Source organism: Ictidomys tridecemlineatus, chromosome 3 (genome assembly GCF_052094955.1).
Source record: "Ictidomys tridecemlineatus isolate mIctTri1 chromosome 3, mIctTri1.hap1, whole genome shotgun sequence".
In the NCBI taxonomy this organism is placed as follows: domain Eukaryota; kingdom Metazoa; phylum Chordata; class Mammalia; order Rodentia; family Sciuridae; genus Ictidomys; species Ictidomys tridecemlineatus.
This window is the reverse complement of record NC_135479.1, coordinates 112,453,319-112,476,249: the sequence shown is the minus strand read 5'-3', so window position 1 is coordinate 112,476,249 and position 22,931 is coordinate 112,453,319.

Below are 22,931 nucleotides of genomic sequence, written 5' to 3'. Positions count from 1 at the left end.
CCTGTAAAGGTCTCCTCTGCCTAGAAAGCAGTCCATCATGACTTTCTTGTGTTCATTATTCTTTGATTGTTCCATACAAGAATGATTTTGTATACCTACTTTTAAAATTTTTTATTTTATATATACATATATTTATTTGTTCTAGTTATACATGACACTAGAATGCATTTTGAGACATTATACATAGATGGAGTATAACTTCTCATTCTTCTGGTTGTACATAATGTAGAATTACACTGGTGGTGTAATCATATATATATATACATATGGTAATAATGTCTGGTTCATTCTACCATCATTCCTGCCCTCATACTCTCTCCCCTCTCTTCACTCCCTTCTCTAGTACAAAGTACCCCCCCACACACATTGTGAATTAATATCTGCATATAGGAGAAAATATTGGGCTTTTGGTTCTTTGAGATTGGCTTATTTCACTTACACGATATTCTCCCGCTCCATCTATTTACCAGCAAATGCCATAATTCCATTCTTTTTTTAAGGCTGAGTAATATTCCATTGTGTACATGTAACTGAAAACTTGGTCCCTGTCCCCAGTGCCAATCAATGCCAATTTCATAATGAGGACATGATTTTGAGGCAAAGGAAAAAGAAGGTTTATTGTTTTGCTAGCAAAGGAGAAACACAGGGGACTCCTGTCTCAAAGGCTGTGACTCTCCTGAACAGGAGGGATAGGGGGAGTTTTAAGGAACCTTTCAAAGGCTGCATTCCAAGTTTGTACTCTGGTAGAAAGTCCCAGGGCACCCTATTGCCTGTGTGTTAAGGATTCGCTTGTTAATTTGGGAGATATTCACTTCCTGGATCCTCAGCAGGCATCTCCTTCCTGTAGTGGGTGTGTTCAAGGGCAGTTAACTAGAGGAAGAAAAGATAACACTGTCTTCCTAATCTTGTTATGGAGGGGGAGATGGGAGAAGTCAGAAAAAAAAATTTTGGAAAAAAATAAGCCTTAGAGCAAAGAGGATTACATTCAGAAGGTAAAGGGACCACTTTTACATACATATATCACAATTTCTTTATCCATTCATCTGTTGAAGAGCACTTAGGTAGGTTCCATAGTTTAGCTATCTGAATTGTGCTGCTATAAACATTGATGTGGCTGTGTCCCTGTAGTAAGCTGATTTTTACGTCCTTTGGGTATAAACCAAGTAGTGGGATAGCTGGGTCAAGTGATGGTTCCATCCCAAATTTTCTGAGGAATATCCATACTGCTTTCCATAGTGGTTGCACTAATTTGCAGTCCCACCAGCAATGTGTGAATGTTGCTTTCCTCCCACATCCTTGCCAACATTTATTGTTGCTTGTATTCTTGGTAATTGCTATTCTGACTGGAATGAGATGGAATCTCAAGGTAGTTCTGATTTGCATTTCTCTAATTGCTAGTGATGTTGAACATTTTTTCATATATTTGTTGATTGACTGTATTTCTTCTTCTGTGAAGTGTTTGTTCAGTTTCTTTGGCCTTTTTTTTTTTTTTTTTGATTGGTGTTTCTATGGGAGCTCAGGTATTCTATGTCCTAATTGGAAACAGAATGTTCCTAGTGAACTTATAAACAATGTTGGGAGAATCATAAAATTCTTCATAGAACTTTCCCTTTGAAACTAATTCTGTTGTGGTCCTTGTGTACAATCTTACACAATCTTAAAATATCAGCCATGCCACTTTGGAGTACATAGTTGAATAGGATTTATCTTTTTGCAAGGTAATAAGATATTTGAGTGCAGGGGCTGCATTTTATTTGCCCAATTAGTTCCAATGAAGTGTAGATTCCCCCTCACAAGAGATATATAGTGAACATTATTGAGCGCCCAGTTTATTCTTGTGCCTCTAAGACCTCACACATGCTAGAATCGGCCCCCTACCGCCCTCCACACCTACTGCATGAAATTCTCTTTTATTCCTTTACCTGGGAAACTGCAACTCATACTCCAGCATCTAGTTCAATCTCTTTTTAGTCACACTTTCATAATCCTCTTTCAAAATTATATAACCTTGGCAAAACTACATAATTCTAAAAGTTTACATAACCTTACCAACTTATGTAGTAATTTTAAGCATGACCAGAGTACAAGGTATGGGAAACTGATGAAGGGAAGCAGCTTAGAGTGATTTGAAATATGATGTGTTTAATTTCTTTTTTTGTGTTTGTTTGTTTGTTTGTTTTGGTGCCAGGGTCTCAATAACTTGCGTAGGGCCTTGCTAAATTGCTGAGGTAGGCTTTGAACCTGTGATTCTCCTGCCTCAGCCTCCCAAGCCACTGGGATTACAAGCATGTACCTCTGCTCCCAGCCCATATGTGTCAGTTTTAAATGGAGTGTTTGTACTTCATAGCTCTAAAATCTTTAGCCAGCTTCTCTATTTTTCAATAGCTGTAGTGAGCCGAATAAGCTCCTGGAAGCTTTAGTTTTACCTGTATAATCTCTATAAACTACTTTTTTTGTATCTGATATTTTTTTCATTATCATCAGTTTAATAACTGCTCTTTTAACTACTCCTGTACAAAGTTTAAATGAGGTATGTTGATCTGTGATAATACCCTGCCTCTATAAGAACAATTTATTTCTAGTGTCCTATATGCATTCAAATTTTGATAAGAGTTTAAGAATTTCAGGACTCTTAAGATTTTCTTTCATTTGCCATCATAATTCCTTAAACAAAATTAATAAATACTGATATACTGATAATAATAAATAAATACTGATAAAACTGATACTAATACATATTAAATCTTTTTGTAGTAGATTTGTACATAATACATAATTTGTAGTAGATTATATTACATAATAAAATTCACTAGGTACAGAAAATATTTTCTAGCTAATAGTACATGCATATCACAATTTATGGGCTGGGATTCTAAAGTTCATAAAAATTTAGACTGGATATTTTTCTGAAGGATTGAGGATTTTGTATTTTCCCTAGGAAAAACATATTATTATGATGGTGTTATCTAGTCCTTTAGAAAATCTTATTCCTTTTTGTGTTTTTTTTTTTTTGCAGGCTGACAATAATATATTTGACACTTCAAGATAAAAATTTGCATTTCAGTTATAATCATCCTCTCTTTTTTTCTGTGATAAAATATTGAAAGTGGGAAAAAGAAAACTCAGTAGGATATCCTGACACATCTACATATTTCTGAAACATAAACAAAGCGAAGAATTTGAGAGCCCACAAATCAATTCTCCATTGTAGAGATTCATTATCTGTTATCTTGCTTGACTGAATAGTCCTATGACTGAACAAGAATTAGAGCTCATTCATTTTTTTTTCTTTTTCCTTGTAGCACATTCATGAAACTAGTGCCAGGGAGAAATGGGCACCCTCCCACTCTGACCATTTTTCTGTTTGGTGTCAGGATGCCGTCAGCCCAAATGTTCTTTGTTGCTTTCCCCATCTCCTCTGCCTGATTTTTCTCTTCTGCAATTTGCTAAGCTTAAACTCATTTTACAAGCAAAAACATGTAATCTATTTTTTTTTTTTGCTTGTGAGTTTGTTTAGTATTTCAAAAATCACTTAAGCTTTTTTTTTTTTTCCCCTCTCCAAATGCTGCTGATTCAGCAGGACATTTTTCCTTTTGAAAGGCAAAGCTATTTCAAATGAAAGTTCTCCTAAAGATGATTTGTTTTTTCTTAGTCTTATAAGTTTTGTCACCCTCTGCGTTTCTCTCAGCCTAAAAGGCTCCCTTCTGCCTTTCCCTTTTATTTATTGGCTTTTGTACTAACAATAGTTTTCCTGGAAGCAGAGAAATTTCTTACCCTCTGACTTCTTGCTGGTCAACACAACTCTCTACTCTGACATATTACATTGGGGAATGAAATATTAATACGCGAGACCAGGCAATGTTTCAAGAAAGATAAAGTAAGGAAATAACATCCAAGAATTTTCTCATAATATTGAAAAAGAAAAAGTGTGTGTATGGGCATGTACATAGGGTGAAATGGGAGTGATTTATTTATTATTAAAATAGCTCTGTGGGCCAACCATACTCTATGTGCATGGAGACATGTGTACCTTTGCTGACCCAAAGTGGTGCTATCTCATTCAAATGAAATTTAGCAATTCATTTGGGGAATACAGATTAACCCCCGTGACCCAAATGCAAAGAAATTGTAGCCTTGGAAGACAAGTGAGATGTGAGAGAAGGCATTTGTAAAAAGCTGCCCAATATCTGTCTACCCATAAGAATCTATAATTGGTAATTAATATCTCATCAATTCCTCAGCTGGGTAATCAAATTCTTAATATGTATGAATGAAACACTCAGGAACTTGATGATTAGGAAAGGTAAGCAGTGTCATGCTTACCATGTCAGACAAAAGCACAGGGACTTTCTCCCTGGTCTTTATTCTCTCATAGCAATAACCGGGTCTGACATTGTGGTGATGTTTTATTTAAGTACTATGAAAAACAGAAAAAGGGTAAGCATTTTCTTTTTGAAAAAGGTATCACAAATGGCCTTTGCTTTTGCAGAACTTAAATTAAATAAAATGTCCCTGAAGTAATTTTGCAATATCCCAGTCTGTCTTCATCACCCTTTGCTTTTTGAAAGAAAAGGGCAAGAAAAATTGCTAATGGAATTTTTTTCCCATTGAAATGGTCTTAGACAAAACTTCAAACTGTATCAACTTCATTATGTTTAATGTGAAAGGGCTTTGTCATTTGTACACTCACATTCATGTTCTATAACTATTACACGCTCAAACTTTCATGCTTAGTTTTCACAAAACAAAATGAGTTGCTCCTTTTAAGAAATAGGCCAAATCTGGGCATATCAATTAACAAAAATTCTCTCTTTGTAAACTCCAGCTTTGTCCACTGATTTTAAAGTATACAAGAGCCCATTTAAATATTATATTATACATGTTTGTTGCTATGTAAATATAGGGTGTTTCCAATATGACCAAAGTAAGATTTTCATGAACCTTAATAGCATGACTTTTAAAAATGCGGTTCATGGCTGGGTTCAAACAGCAAGTTTATAATCCAACCAGTGGCTAAGGAGGCTGAGGCTCAGGAGGATGGCAAGTGCAAAGTCAGCCTCAGCAAAAGTGAGGTGCTAAGCAACTCAGTGAGGCCCTTTCTCTTATTTATTTATTTATTAGTTGCACAATACAATGATCTTGACATATCATGCATTTGGATCAAATGGGGGTATAATTTCTCATTTTTCTTAGTGTACAGGTTGCAGAATCATATTGGTTATATAGACATGTATATACATACAGCAATACTAGTGTCTATTTTATTCTGCTGCCCTTCCTTTTACCCCACCTCCTGCCCTCCCCTCCCATTACTTCTCTCTACCTAATCTAAGGTGACACACTTCTTTTTTTCCCCCCTGCACATCATCATATATGTATTTTGTATAACGATGAGGGTCTCCTTCCATCTTCCATGCAATTCCTCTTCTCCCTCCCATTCCCTCCCACCTCTGTTCCCTATTTAGTGGTAATCTTCTCATGCTCTTCCCCCTTACCCCTTTTTGAGTCACCTCCCTTATATCAAAGAAGGCATTTGGCATTTGTTTTTAGGGATTGGCTAACTTCACTTAGCATAATCTGTTCTAATGTCATCCATTTCCTGGAAAATGCCATGATCTTGTTACTTTTTATGCTGCGTAATATTCCATTGTGTATAAATGCCACATTTTTTTATCCATTCATCTATTGAAGGGCATCTAGGTTGGTTCCACAGTGTAGCTATTAAGAATTGTGCTTCTATAAACATTGATGTGGCTGTGTCCCTGTAGTATGCTCTTTTTATGTCTTTTGGGTATAGTCCGAGAAAGGGAATAGCTGGTCAAATGGTGGTTCCATTCCCAGCTTTCCAAGGAATCTCCATACTGCTTTCCAAATTGATTGCACCAATTTGCAGTCCCACCAGCAATGTATGAGTGTACCTTTTCCCCCATATCCTCGCCAACACTTATTGTTGTTTGTATTCTTGATAGCTGCCATTCTTACTAGAGTGAGATGGTATCTTAGAATAGTTTTAATTTGCATTTCTCTGATTGCTAGAGATGGTGAGCATTTTTTCATGTATTTGTTGATCAACAAATGGGCCAAAGACCTGAACAGACACTTCTCAGAGGCCCTTTCTCTAAATAAAAATACAAAATAGGGCTGGGGATGTGGCTCAGTGGTTGAGTGCCCCGGAATTCAATCCCCAGTACAATAAATTTAGTTCATGAACCACCTGCTTCAGAATTATCTAGATTGGGCTTCCTAAACTTGGTGTGATGGAGATTTTTTTTTTCTTAATCTGTGGAGTACCAAAAATTTATGTTCTACACTCTGTTCACTGGATGTTGCAGTCATTTCAGATTACTAAAAATATTTCTGTCCTGTATTCTTAATATCTGCACTTCTTTTTTCCAGGAATGATAAGAAATAATTCACAAGCTCACACTGGTCCTCAGTGCACACTTGGAGTACCACTGAATCAGGAGGCTTGTGAAAGCCTTCAATCAGAATTTTGTAAGATGGTTTAAGAGTGGCATTTTTAACAATTCCTTCAGGTGGTATTTATACACCCTACAGTATAAGAACCAATGCCTCCAGATAAATCTAAATATTGCTAATGTTAGCAATCACAAACTCATTGAACACAAGAGCAATTACAATACTTCGTAAAACAAAGTGATGTATACAAGCATATGCTCCACAGCCAAGTATATTGTGCCCCCACCATTGCCCCTGTCACTTTTCCTCTCTATTAGTCACTTTTAGCCATTGTTTTCATGCTGCATCACCAAAGTTCCCTATTCTCTTTACACATTAGGTGCATTTGATCATTTATTTTTCTCCTTAACTTTCTAAGCAATGCACAGGGTGATCCATCTACATTTATTTTACTTGTATATATTTTTTCCTGCTGTTAGTCTGGCTTTAAATTCCAACTCATCTCTGTTCTGTATTTAGATTCAGACTTTCTCCCTCGGTGACTTTATCCATTGTGATGGCCTTCCTCTAGCACCTCTATAATAACAACTCCAGATTTTCCAGTTCTAATCCAGCATTCATCCCATTGCTCCTCCTAAAAGACTACTGTCCTTAAAACACTTTCTTCCTCTCATTCCCGTCTACATCAGTGCAGATCGCCTTCCACTTCATGCATTGAAAGTGACTCACAAATCACATTCTGTACGTGTACGCTATGCGCCACCAGGCATACTTTAGTGCTAATGTTGGGGACAAAGTTTTGCACCCCAGCAGAATCAGATCGTGATTCTGGGCTTACAAAGACACAAACTTTGATTCCATCATCATTCATTTACACATTCAGCAACAGAATGTGTAATGGGGGCTGACTGCTGATATGAAACCAGGAAAATGCCTCCCACAGCAGTCAGCCCCGTTGCCAGAGAGTGTAGAGTAGATGAAAAATAAGGGTGGATCTGAGTGCAGACAAACTCTCCACGTAACTTTAATCCATGCAGGAACTGTGTTTCTACATGAATCAGATTGGTCCTATTAAAGGAAAAATTTGTCAGGAGAACAGTGAATTCTGAAATCATGACATGATAACTATCTTCTTTCTCAGGTAATCCCTACGTAACAGACAAAGGAGATGAAACAAGAGAAAATAATATTTTTTAATAGCTGAGATTGGCATCAACTAAACTAGGGTAAACTACACAGAAGTTTTCTTATTTACCTGGTAAGCCAAACCCTCAAACCAAACCAGGCCATGTGTCTCTCTCTCTCAATTCCATACTCTTGTATTATCTCTTTCAAATTTGTAGATTATTATATGTATGACAATAAAGGCTAAATGGGCCAAAATCTCAGAAGGAGAGAGAGAGAAAGTAGAGCCCACAGAGAAAGAGAGAGCTACTGTTTGCTCTAGTATGGTAAGCCTGGCTTGAGCAACCTCCTTGGTCAGCCTCATATGTGAAAGGAGGAAGCCAACTTGATGTTTCCTCTTCCTTCTTACTGATGGAGTGTCTGACATGGATGTGGTTGGTACTTTAAAAATGCCATGGGTGGGTTAATTGTCATAAAGGCATTTAATTAAGAAGTTGTCTACTTCTTGATGTTTGTGATTATGGAAGCATATTGATATGTGTCATCATTAACCTGGAAATGGATATTATTATGGTTTAGATATAAGGTATCCCCCAAAGCTCATGTGTGACAATGCAAGAAAGCTTAGAGGTGAAATGATTGGGTTATGAGAGCTTTAACCTAATTAGTGCATTAATCCCTTATAGGAATTAGCTGGGTGGTAACTATAGGCAGGTAGGGTATGTGACTGGAGGAGGTAAGTCATTGGGGGAAATGCCTTTGGGGTATTTATTTTGTTCCTGGTGAGCACAGCTCTCTTTCTGCTTCTTGGTGCTAAATTCTGAGCTGCTTTCCATTGCCACATGTGTCCACCATGATGTATACTTCACCTGAGGCTCCTAGGAATGGAAATGGTCCACTGTGGACTGAGACCTCTGAAACTGAGCCTCCTGGAAAACTTTTTCTCCTCTATATTGTTCTTGTCTGGTGTTTTGGTCATTATGGCAAAAAGCTAACTGAAACTTATTTTTGAGTATTTTTTTTTAAATATTTCTTTGAATAAAGGTGTCTGTACATAGCATTCGTGTGTATTATATTAAAAATCATCAATCATAATGCTTGCTACTATTTCACGTGAGTAATCTATTTTCCTCTTTGTTGACTGTTATACCAATACCAAACTATATTGCCCCTGAACACATGATCATTACTACTATAAAAAGATATTTTTTGATTAATACTTTAATACTTACACAGTGCAGAAATTTAGAATAAAGTCATGGAGAAACAGTCTTTTAGGTTTTTTTTTTTTCTTGTGCATAACAAAGCCCTGGGAATATATTTAAAAATGGTGATTCTCAAAGCTCTCAGAGATTCTAACTCAGAAAATATGCTTGGAGGCCAAGAAATTGGATTTGTTAAAAATTACCTCAAGTGAATCTGGTGATAAGAAAACACCTGTAAAGAATCCTTAATCTCTAATATTGTATAATTCTAGTATCAAGCTGCTTTTCTAACATTGGGCCTTCTCCTTGTTTTTATTTTACACCTAGCAGAAGAAAATTTATTACCTCATTTCTACATTTAAAAAAAGCCTATATTATGGGTGAAACCAACTGGTACTAAAACTGATTACTGTTATTTAGAAAATTTGAGACTAAAATATAGAATATTAAGGATGACTATGTCTTTCTAAGAAAGAATTTTAGTAATTCTTAAAGAGTCAAATAAAATACCCATTTAGAGTAAAGGTTCTAAGATGGTGGTCAGGTGAATCCACAATGTTACAGCAGCTCTCCAAGAGTAAATAAAATAATTAGTTTCACAGCAGCAAACTGAGGTAGGGAAATCAGGAAAAAGGAGAAAGGGGACTAAGCAAGTTAGTATCCAGGAGAAAACCAAAAATATTGGTTTGTAGAATAGAAAAATAATTTTAAAAGGCAACAGATGATGGCAGTGTCAGAAATGCTGTGATTCAGTGCACAGGTGAGGGGGAACATGTTTCTATCAAGAAGAAAGATACTTTCCCACCAAACTTAGGTGGGAAACATATCCACATATTGGAACATATCCACAATTGGAACCAATAATAAACTCATTAGGATTAGGCTCCAAATAAAAGACTAGCAGAATGGATTACAAAACAAGATAGACTGTGATGTTCACCAGAGACAAAGACATCACAGGCAGGAAGTAAAAGAATGGAAAAAGATATTCCATGGAAATGAAGTACAAAAACAATCAGAAGTATGTATTCTCATAGTTAAGAATGAAGATTTTCAGCACAAACTTATCTGAAAGACAAGGAAGGTCCCTCCATACTGGTAGAGGGAATAATTCAACAAGAAGATATGATGATAATAAATATTTATGCCCCAAATGTTTCTTGACTTTGTCAGATAAACCCCAATACAATAATACTGGGCAATTTCAACATATTCTTCTCACTGTAGATGGGGTTTTCAGACAATACAATATAGGTATTTCTGATCTAAACTACTAAAAAACCAATGGATGAAATAGACATCTGTAGAATATTTCATCTAACAACACATGAATTCACTCTCTTCTCAGCAGCTCATGGATCCTTTTACAAAATAGAGTATATTTTAAGTCACAAAACAAGTCTTGGCAAATTAAAAAAAAAAATGATGCAATCACTTGCATCTCATCAGATCATGTAACAATGAAATTAGAAGTCAAGAACAAAAAATAATAGAATCCACATAAATACATGTGAAATTTTCTTTTAAATGAGGAATGAATCAGAACAAATGACAGGAGAAATAAAATATTACTCTAATCAAACATGAATAGTGAAACAATGAACAAAATATCTGGGATACGATTAACAAAATCTTAGAAGAAAAGTTTATAGTATTAAGTGCTTATATTAAACAGAGAGAGAGAGAGAGAGAGAGAGAGAGAGAGAGAGAGAGAGAGAGAGAGAGAGGAGAGAGAGATTCCAAATAAGCAATATAATGTTACATCTGAAGACCCTAAAAAAGTAGAAACAAACTAATTCCCAAACCAGTGAAAGGGTAGAAAAATTAAGATCAGAGCTGAAATTAATGAAATGAAGACTAAAGAAATAAAGCACTGATGTAACAAAAAAGTTGGTTTTGTGAAGACATTAACAAAATTGATAAGCCCTTAGTGGAACTAAACAAAATAAAAAGAGAAAGAGCCCAAATCAACAAATTGGGGGTAAAAATGAGATATCATCACAGATACTTCTGAAATTTAGAGGATCATTAGGGACTATTTTGAAAACATATTTTAATAAATAGGAAACTCTGTAAGATATTGACAAATTTCTAGACTCATATGACTTACCCAAAATAAAACAAGAAGATACAGAATACTTTAACAGGACAATATCAAGCAACAAGATTGACGCAGTAATAAACCTTCCAACAAAGAAAAACCCAAGACAAGATGGATTCTCAGCTCAGTTGTACCAGATTTTTAAGGAAGGACTAATGTTAATCCTTCTCAAATGATTCCATGAAATAGTGAGAAAGAAAACATTTCTAAATTCATTCTATGAAGCCAGTATCACCCTGATACCAACACTGAACAAAGACATATCAAGGAAAGAAAACTACAGATCAATAGCCCTGATGAACAAAGATGAAAAAATCCTTTATTACATATTACCAATTTACACTTTATAACATGAGAAGATTTTATACCATGACAAAATGGGTTTTATCCTAGAAATGCAAGGTAGGCTCAACATACACAAATCAATAAATGAGATTCTTCACAAAAAGTGGAATTAAGAACAAATATTACATTATCATCTCAGTAGATGGAGAAAAAGCCTTCAACAAAATTTGGTATCCATTCATGTTAAATACATTGAAGAAACTAGGGATAGAAGGAACTTGCAACATCATAGTGGTTATATATGACAAACCCCAAATAGACATTATAACAAATAAAAGAAAACTGAGAACCTTTCCTCCAAAACCAAGAACAAAATATGACATTCAATCTCACCTCTATTCAATATATTCTTTGAAATTCTAGCCAAAGCAATCAGGAAAGAGAAATAAACTAAAGGAATGCAAATAGAAAAAGAAGAGTTCAAATAGTCTCTGCTGATAACATGATCTTGTACTAAGTCTCAGAAAACTATATCAGAAGATTTCTAGAGATAATAAACAAATTCAGTGAAGTAGCAGGATAAAAGATCACCATACAAAGATCAATAGTTTTCCTATACTGCAATAATAAATCTGTCAAGAAAAAATTATGAAAGCAATTTCATTCACAATACCCTAAAAAAGTAATTGGGATTAAATTTTTTTTTAAAGAAAGAGAGAGAGTGAGAAAGAGGGAGAGAGAGAGAGAGAACTTTAATATTTATTTTTCAGTATTTGACGGACACAACATCTTTGTTTGTATGTGGTGCTGAGGATCAAACCCGGGCCGCACGCGTGCCAGGCGAGCGCGCTACCGCTTGAGCCACATCCCCAGCCCCATTGGGATTAAATTTAACTCTCAAGAAAATTAAAAACCTCTACAATAAAAATTTTAAAAAAGTAAAGAAAGAAATTAAGGAACTTAGAAGTTGGAAAATTCTTCCTTATTATTAAGTAGAAAGAATTAATATTGTTAAAATGGGTGTATTATCAAAAACAATTTACAGATTTAATGTAGTCCTCATCAAAATACCTGAACTAAATTAGAAGAACGACCTAAAATGCATATGAAAGAATAAAAGACCCAGAATAGCCAAAACTATACTGAGAAATAAGAGGAATGATGGTGTTATCATAACACCTGATCTCAAATTATGTTTCAAAGCTCCAATAACAAAAAAACCCTATAGTATTGGCTTACAAACAAGGTTGAAGACCAATGGAATAGAAGACACAGAGACAACCTCACAAAAACACAGTCATCTGATCCTTGACGATGGTTCCAAAAACACACATTGGAGAAAAGATAACCTTTTAAACAAATGGTGCCAGAGAAATAGGATATCCATTCATAGAAGAATGGAACTAAATCCCTATCTTACCCTGAACAAAAATTAACTTAAAGTGAATCAAAGACCTAGGATTTGGACCAGAAACACTGAAACCTCTAGAAGAAAACAGGATCAGCACTCTAATACACTGACATAGGCATTGACTTTCTTAATAAAACTCCTAAAGCTCAAGAAATAAAACCAAGAATCAATAAGTGGGATGGAATCAAATGAAAAAGCTTCTGCACAGCAAAGGAAATGATTAAGAACATAGAGAAATGTACAGAATGGGAGAAAATCTTTGCCAGCTACTCCTCTAACAGGTGACTAATATCCAGAATTACATAAAGAATTCAAAAAAAACTTGACACCAGAGTTAACAAATAACCCAACCAATAAATGAGCCAGTGTACTGAAGAGACATTTCTCAAAAGAAGAAATTCAAATGGACAACAAATATGTGAAAAACTGTTCAACAACCTTATCTGTTGGGGAAATGCAAATCAAAACTACACTTAAATTTCATCTCATTCCAGATAGAATGACAATAATTAAAAATACATATATAATAATTGCTGGCAATCAAAAAGTTACATTTGTACTTTGTTGGAAGGTCTGCAAATTAGCACAACCACTTTGGGAAGTGATATGGAAATTCCTCAAAATATTAGGAATGGAGCTACCAGACTACCCAGCTATCCCCCTCCCCAGTAATTATCCAAAAGAACCAAAATCAGTACACGATAGTGATACATATTTGAAATATATATAACCAATGTTTATAGTAGTGCAATTCACAATAGCCAAAATGTGTTTCAAGACACAAATGGATAAACAAAATGTGGTGTGAATCTACAATGGAGTTCTACTCAGCCATAAAGAAGAGTGAATTTATGTCATTTGCTGGTATGTAGATGGATTTGGAGGACATCGTGTAAAGTGAAATAAGCCAGACTCAGAAAGTCAAAGGTTGATTATTTCTTCTAATATGTGGAAACTGAGTAAGAGAGAGAGAAAAAAGGGTGATCTTAGGAAAATAGAAGGGAGACCAATAGAGTAGAGAAAGGGGATTGAGAGAGGGAAGAAGAGAAGGTTCGGTGAAGTACTGGGGAACAAAATTTACCAAATGATGCTATGTTCATGTATAGACAATGAATCCCACTTGCATATATAATTATAATGCACTAACTGACATTGTAATAATAATGGGAGATTAATAATGTAGAGCATATGGACCTGAGAGAGAGAGGAAAGGAAAGGGAAGGTGCTGGGGAATGAGATTGATCAAATTATGCTATGCGCACATATATGAATCGGGCATAATGAATCCCACGATTATGTTTGATTATAATGTTCTAACCACAAATGGATAAATAAACAAACCCAGTATGAAGAAAATTTACTACAAAATATCCCAAGTAGATCAAATGTGAAGTTGCCAAAATGAAAGAAAATACCCATTTAGTCCACTGTATAGACTCCGTATCTCCTTATTTTCTCACCATGATTTTGATCTTCATTTTGTACAAAGCATAATAACTTGTCCATTACTATGGAGACTGGGGAATGAGCAGTAGAGAGGAAGAAATAATTTTAGGCTTCTCTGAAGGAATGAATGTATTAGAATTAGAGGGATAATTTTAATAAGCCTCTATATCCTTCTATGGTTTGATATTGGGAACTTATTCATGGCAAAATTCCCCTCTCTTTGTCCTTTCATCAGGGTGATGCTTCTACATGATCCTTGGCCCATCACATATGCTTGCAAAATGTATAGTTTCTTGAGATCCACCTCTAATCCACTAAGTTAGAATTTTCAGGATTGGGTCCTTAATGTTTCTGGTATTCAGAAATACTACCAGAGAGAGATTAACCTGATTGTGTATGTAGGACAAAACTTTCTGTGAGGGGCTAAGTATATGTCAAACTTTGACAGGTTTCTAAAGCACCTATTAGAATGGATCAATGATAATGAAGACTTTCTTTCTTTAGGCATATAGTATTTTGACTTATGGGGCTGGAATGTGATCAGATACTTACCTTGCTTCCTGATGGCAGAAATAAACAAACAGGCAAACATGAGTTGAGAGATGAAAGGACAGAACAGCGATTTTTTATCAACCTAATTGTCATTTTTCTACTTAATCTCTTTAATTTGCACATTTTTGAGGAAAACAGGCAGCTAAATGTTTGACAGGATTATTATGTATGTGCATGAGTCTTGCAATTGATGCAATCAGAAATAACAACTAAGTCCCAAATCTCTAAACAATGTTCACTGGGAATGATAATTCTTTCAAAGTCTTGAAGTAGAAATGGTTCTTAGCCATTTGCTATGTAAAGATTGGACAAAAGTACAAAAAAAAGTTGAGAAACATTTTAAAATGTTAAGTTATAGGACAACTCCACCCAATGGATTTTTGTTGAATTTCACTTTTGTTAAAAAACACTATTCTGTATATACTAAATACAATCTGAACTTATATTTAACTGATCACAGTTATGGGAAGAGTAAATAATCAGTGCTATAGACAGAGAAAGGAATGGAAGAAAATATATTCAGATATAAACAGATTTTGATGTGTGTGGAAAATGTGGAGTGAATATATTTTCTGTTTTGAACATATTTTCCGTATCTAACTTTTTATCATCTATCACATATCTCTCTATTTATAACTATGCAAGATTAATGGAAATGGTCAATAAACTTTATTTTATAGGAAACATTCATGAAATGCTGAAGGACAGTTTGGGGGCTATGTACATGTTAAAAAGGTTATGCTGCTTTAGCTCTTGTATCATGTTTATAATTGGTTGTGACTTGTAATCCAATAGTTCAATAGGACCAGAAGTGAGATAATTGCATTTTACTTCCACCTTTTCCATTAACTTGGTTTGCTATTATGGGTAAGTAATTTAATATATCTACTTCAGTTTCCTCTTTAGTGAAATGCAGACAGCCATTTTTTTTTAAACTCTAGCATCAAAAATTAATTGAGGCAATAACTAGCTGGGAAGAATGGCAAATACTTGAAGAATATATTCATTAATATTCTGCAAAGATAATATCAGTACTTTATTTCCTGAAGCAGTTTAGAAATATTAGCAATCTAACTCTTTTGAAAAATAAACCCAAATAAGCAATGATAAAAAATAAACAAGATTATGATAAAGTCAATAAAAATGAGTAAAATAAGTGTAACTGGAGATTTGTTTGGTTGAGTATAAGAAATAATTGTATATGCTTTGTAATCATTTAAAGTAAGCTGTAAGCTATGATAAATAGATTGCAAATATATGGCTTAAATAAGATGAAGTTAATTTTTTTCTTTTATACAAGGGTCTGTTCAGAGAGGGCATTCATACAAGGCAGAGAGGCAATGTCTCATGGCAATGTTAAGAATTAAATATTGTAAAATTACTGTAATTTGCTTAAGGGAAGTTGGGAAATATAAACCCTAAGTGGTTCACTGTATCAACAGAAAAAAATTAGTAAAGGTGGCTTTGTTTTGATGTAGGCAAGCTAGCATTCTTTTAGTTATATGGATAACTTGTTCTCAGAAATCGGTCTGTGAAATCATTGCATCAATATGCAATGGAAAGTGTATCCAATTTTTTTCCTCCCTCTTTGCTCTTATCTTATCCCATGGTTTTAAATTCCATTCATAAGCTTATGGTTCCCAAATTTTTATTAACAGCTTTGATCTCTACCTTAAACTCTATCCAGATTGGTATAGTGAGGAATTACTTACCCATCCAATGAATGTCAAATATCTCAAATTTAGAATGTCAAATTAGTTAATGGCCCCAGTATTCACCCCAAATCTGGATTTAATTACTCCACTCAAACGAAGACAGTCCTTGATAATTCCTTTTAGTATTTCTTCCTTGTATAATAGATGGCACCTGTCATCCCAGCTGCAGACTATATTTTCAGCGTTCCTTGTGATCAGGTATTGTCCGATGACTAAGGTTTGCCTTATGGGACATAGACCAAGTCAGGCAAGCATGACATTCCAAGTCATGTACATGAAAGAAATGGGTCAGTAATTTCCACTCGTATACATTGCTGGTGGGGATGGCATGGAAAACAGTCTGGCAATTTCTTATAAAGTTAAATATGAATTCACCATAGGACCCAGCAATTCTAATTTTAGATGTTTATCAAAAGCAATGAAAATATTTACCCATATAGAAATATTTCTTCACACAAAGACTGGCACAAAAATATTTATAGCTGCTATCTTCATAATAGGTAAAAACTGGAAACAATTAACTGCCCATTAAAAAGTGAATATATAAATGAAGATGTGGTATAACTGTCCAATGGAATATCTTCAGTAACAAAAGGGAACAAACTGCTCACACAATGACTAAGACAGTCCCTAAACCATTGTTCCGAATGAAGAAAGGAGTACATAGAAATGTGCAAACCATTTCATTCCACTTAGTATAAATGCTACAACAGGCAATGTTATTCCACAGTGGCAGAAAGCAGATTAGTGATTACCTGGAGTTTCCAAAGGGTAGGAGTAGTGACCTCAAAGAGGTAAGCAGAGAATTTTGGGGGGGATGACATACACACACATACACCCCACAGACACACCTTAATATTAGTGGTACTTTAAAAGATTCATTGAAACTTACCGGAACAGACCAAAGAGTAATAAATAAGAAATCAATCATTTTGAAAACAGATAATTCTCAAAAGCAGAAATACAAATGGACATTAGAACTGTGTAAGCTAATTATCTCTAAAGAAAGTTTAAGGTATAATTTTCACATATCAATCGTTTAAAAAACAAAGAACCAAGGGAGTGCCTTCATTTTTCTTTCCCTTCTTTCTCCTTGAAGTCTCATGGGCTTGACTGTCAGCTTGATGATAAGAGCTAGGTGAATCTTAGACCCAGAATGAATGCCAAGTACTCAAAAGGCAGTTTCATTCTGGATTGCTTACATTGAGAAATTCAGTGTTTCCCGTGTTTGTTCTACTGTTGAGCGGGGTCTTCTCCTAGTAGCTATCCTGTATCTGAATACAGTGATTCAATCCTTAACACAGTCAATTTGTGAGTATCTGATCTAGCCGTGGCATTACCCTTCTCTCTTGACTTCCATTTGCCCACTGGCCCCCTATATCTTTATTTTTTTTAAATATATTTTTTGGGGGGTGCTGGGGATTGAACCCATGGCCTTGTGCATTTGAGGCAAGCATTCTACCAACTGAGCTGTATCCCCAGCCACACCCCCTATATCTAATCTACCCTGGTCATTAATGTAATGGCAAAGATCATATCAATCTTTTATACCTCCTCTATCTAAAACTTGCTCATGACTTCCAATATTATTAGAAAAGGAGGTGAATCCCTTCTTTTGGCCTTGTTTCTATTTTCTTGCCTATCACCTCTCTTTTTTATTTACCACATTGAAACCACATCCTCATTCTTCCCAACCCAGGGCAGGCTCTATTTCTAATGTAGGCTCACTGTACAAGTCACTTCCACAGGAAGGTTTTTCTCTGACTACATTATCCAAAATAGGATCCCATTCCAGGAGAGTGTCTCTCCTGTGGACCTGTCTCATTCTCTTCTTGAAATGAACCAGAATTAGTGTGTAAGTATATCACAGTTTTCTTTCCAATGAAATGTAAACTCAATGAAAACAAAAAGTTCGTTGGTTTTATTTGATACTCAGCCTCCTAAAACCACACTTGGTATGCATTTGGCATAAATAAATAAATAAATAAATAAATAAATAAATAAATAAATAAATAAATAAATAAATAAATAAAGGCATAGTGTTGTGTCCATCTACACCTAAAAAAAAATAAATATTAAAAAAAACTAGTCTGGTGTTTCTACTCAACCACCTGTGCCATACTTAGACATGCATCACTTAGGCCAAGAAGCCTCTCTAGAGCCCCAACTTTGTGATACCATCTTTCCTCTGATCATGTTCTCAAAATTTTAGCAGTTGTTATTCTGAATCCTGTCCTATATCCCCTATCTAGACCATATTTTCCCCCAGAAATGGAATATAAATCTGTCTTCTTCATTCTTATAGATATTATTGGTCAGAATACTTGGAACACAGTATGTCCTCAATAAGCATGAATTGAATGTCTGCATGAGCATCATCTTCACCAAAGCTAGCTGTATTAGCTGCTTTATAATATTTGGAATTAATGTGAAGATAGGTACATGATAACATTAACTTGCGGCGGACCTGAGAAGGGTAACTCTGGTGTGCTCTCTAGTGGTAAGAGTTGTGGAAGCCTCTTTGTTTTGGGAGTAACTTCTGCAAAGGTAAGGCTATTATTATACAACGTTTCATAAAATCTAATGAAATATCTGCCCCTGGGGATCAGAACTGTAGGAGAATAAAGTTGATGAAAGGAAATTGCTGTTAGACATCTTATGTCAAATAAACCTTGTAACTCTTGTTTTGTGCCTCCCAGCTTGAGTGCGCAAGAGAAAAATGCAAATTTTCCAAATGAAGTACAGCTAGCAGTGCATAAATCTCAAGAAGACAGTAGGATACACTTATTAAAACTTGGCAAGGATCAAAATTGAATGACTTTTTTTCTTTGAAATGCCAGTTTTTTCTTTTTAAGATTAGGTTTTCCCTAAAGCTACATCAATTATAAATAATTGTCTGCTAGCAAAACTGGCACAGTTAAACTTAAAGCGAATAAACTAAGAAATTAAACTGATTAAAAAATAAACAAGAGGTTTTAGTTTTTTTTTTTTTTAAGTTGATGACTTCAATAGCATGCCAAAATGAGTTTTCCATGTCTGAGTAAGAATATTAATATTATGGGAGTCATAGATTAATGCTCTTTTGTTGTTAGGGAAAAATTCTGGGAATCTGTTTGGACTTGCTGTATAAAGAAAGTTACTCTATTTTTACTTTACAATTTTTCTTGGAGGCATTTTACTCAAGGTTCTTTGTACTGCACAACCCAAGCTAGCCCAAGCTATTTTAATTAATAAAGTGGATTTTTAAAAATATGTATTATATAGAATGTAGTTAGTCCTCAGAAAAGCCATCTCTCATCTTTGCTTTACTCCCCCATTTCTTTGCTTTACTCCTCCTTTTTTCTTCCTAGTTCCCTTTTGTTTTTCTTTCTGTGGTTCATATGGCAGAATACTGATATCCTGAGAATCTCTCTCTCCACCTCAATTCCACATTTTCAGAAGACAGAATTGGACTGGTCATTATAGGGGTGGACTGGATCATGCAGTACAGCATGGCTGCCAAGATGCACAGCTTCTTTCTTGGCCCCCTCTCTGTGAACTTGTTTCTTTTCCTGCTGTTCCAGAGTTGGGCATCAGCACCATCTCCTCAGTCAACCAAGCTATGAAATCCAGAGATCAGAAGATTTACTCTCTGCTCCTGGCCAATCACGTTTCTCCGATCTCCAAGTACTGATGGGAGTTTACAAAATCACATTGAGTCTCTTATGCTTGGCCTGTGTCCTCTAGATTGATTTGTTGAAGACTTGCAGACTCATCAATATAAGCATATTTTAAATTTGTCTTCATCTTCTGCCTTTGCATCCATCTTGTCAACAGAATGCCATTTGGAATATGCTATTATAAATAAACTGATTCCTCTTTAAAAATAATTTGGGAGTCCACCCACAGATGACCAGGATAACATCTGACTTGTTTCTAAATCTGACTTCAACACAGCTTTTTATCCTTATTTCTCTGCTACGTATACTGTATACTATCTTTGAACGATCTGCCAGTTTTGGCCAGGCCACAAACAAATGATACTCCCATGTATTTTGAACACAGTATATTACATATTAATTGCTTGTAGACTTTTGTTTGAGTTCCTCAAGGACAGAGATGGCATTTTTGTTTATCTTTATATACATCTTAGATCAGTGCCTGGAACAGAGCAGATGTAGACTAAATGTTGATTGAATAAAGCTATGCCCATTCAGGAAGTCTATGCATCTATTTTTCATAGGAAAACATAGCAAGCACATCACAAGAATTGAAAATTTATCATATGCCCTGATGATTCTCCTTCACTTGTGAAGCATCTGTAATAATTGCCTTGTGTTATGGAAATGTATTTGCTGAAGAATTCTGTGTCATGGATGACAGCTAGAAATTATAATGCTAAGAAAAATTACAGAAGGGCAATGTTACTTCCTTATAGTAAGTTCCTTCTTTTTTTCTTCTCAAGTTTAGCCACTGATATGTGTTTAGATGTTTTTATCATACTAATTTAGGTTTTTGAGAACTATTATTTGCCACAGTCTAGCTGGGCACAACTCAGGAGCCACTTGTCAAAAGAAACCAACTCCACTTCCAGAACCACAAATGCCAAGCAAAACAGCTCCCCAGGAAAAAACCCCCAGAGCCCAACTGCCACCACCCGCCTCCACAAGCCTCTCACCCACACAAACCCCACCACCTCTCAACCTCCCACAATCCTCCTGCTCTTGAGGCCGATTGGCTGGGTCGTGTGGGCGGAGCCAAAGAAGTCCCCCAATGAGCAGCTCCGTAGAGGAGCCAATCAGCTAGATGTTGCTGGGGCCGCTGTGAGCCAATCATCAGCTGGCAGTCTGAAGGGCAGGGAAACAGCCCAATGAACATCACCGCAGAGGAGCCAATCAGCTAGATGTTGCTGGGGCCACTGTGAGCCAATCATCAGCTGGCAGTCTGAAGCTTGCTGGCAGCTGGAAGTTTGCTGGGGCCCCTTTGGCTGTGGCTCTCAATAATTATTTATAATTTTATGTTGTCCCTAAAGCTCAGCTATCCTTGACAAGTTTAAAAACCCATACATATGAAATAGGATGTAATACTTCTAAACAACAGAGAATACAGATGCTCCATGTACAAGTTAGACCACATTGCAGGACTTACAAAAAAAAGTAGATTGTAGAATACTAGTTTTTAAATTCTGAACTGACTGCCAATTTCTGACTTTTGCAGAGTTCTAGAGGCCAGGGAGTAGAAGAAAATTGAAAGGATACTTTTGAAGCCACTGACATGCTGAGTCCCCTTTTCCTCCAAAGAAGGAAGGGTTGGTGCTATTAAAATTATTTCAGTAGTAAAAAAATGTGATGTTCTATAAATATGGAATATAAATGTGCTACAATTTATTTCATTCATTAAGGAATGATCTGTTGTCTGATGGAAAGCTAGTTCAAGGAAATTTTGGTTAGTTGGCTATATCTAGGCTTTGAGAAAAAATATTGGCATAAGATACCTAGATGAAATGCAAAATTGGTTAATGTTGAATAGGGTAATAAAACTATCACTTTTTAATTGTTTTATTTAAAAGACATATTTTTATGCCTAGGTACAAAGTATATGAAAGGCAACTTAAAATCTAAAATAAACATATAATTTTATAAAATCAAAGCTTTAAATGATAATAAAACAAAGTAACATTTTGTTAGAGACTAAGAGTTACCTTACAGTGATCCAGTATAGTATTGAAAAGACAAACAGTTGTTCATTAATCTTATTTGCAAGCTTTTGATAATGTTTGTTGGCAATTCTTGACCCTCTTTTCAAATCTGGTAATATGTGCATCAATGTGTCCCTGCAGCTCTGGCCCAAGGGAGCTGTTGTTTGAGTGGTCAGAAGTGTGAGTGGTCACAAGTGTGTGTCAGGCTGGCTGGCTGGCTGATAGGGTATGAGCCAAATAGAAATGACCATGTTGGCTGTCCTACAATCCCACAGCATAGAAAGGCAAAGCATGCAAGAGGATATTTGAAGGTCAGACATAGAACATGTAAGAATGTGAGAAAGTGGGTCATTATAAATTCTGCCTAGGGGAACCACTGAGACTTCATTCAGAGGAGCGAGAACCATCAGGTGATGCCTGGGACCTCAGTAGGTAAAGGTCAGAGGAGAAAGTATTATCTGCATCTAACGGAAGGCAGGGGAGAAGGTTTCAGTGAGTAGGGGAGGACTGGTGTTTGGAGAATGAACTGCTATGAGCACCTGCCAGCCTCAGTGCCAGTTAGAATAGGACTTTTATGACTTATTCCTTGTCCTGTTCTGTGATTATAATGTAGGCAATTAATAAAACTGAAGCACCAATGGATAATGAAAAACAGAAACACAAACCTTTCTTAACAGGTTACTGGTTTGAGGCTTCCTTGAATTCTGTAGTCCCACCACTGAAAAAGGCAAAAATCTTAATGCTAAATCATACAGAGTTTTGACAATTATGTGGGAGGACGATTTTTATTATTCACATAAAAGCTTTTATTACCTGTGACTGACCAGAAAAATCCTAGGTTCTGCCATAATTTTCCTCCAGGCTGCACTTCTACCAAGTACAAAAAAAAATACTTAATGAATTGGGCTTATTCAGGAATTGTGTGTGTGTGTGTGTGTGTGTGTGTGTGTGTGTGTGTGAGAGAGAGAGAGAGAGAGAGAGAGAGAGAGAGAGA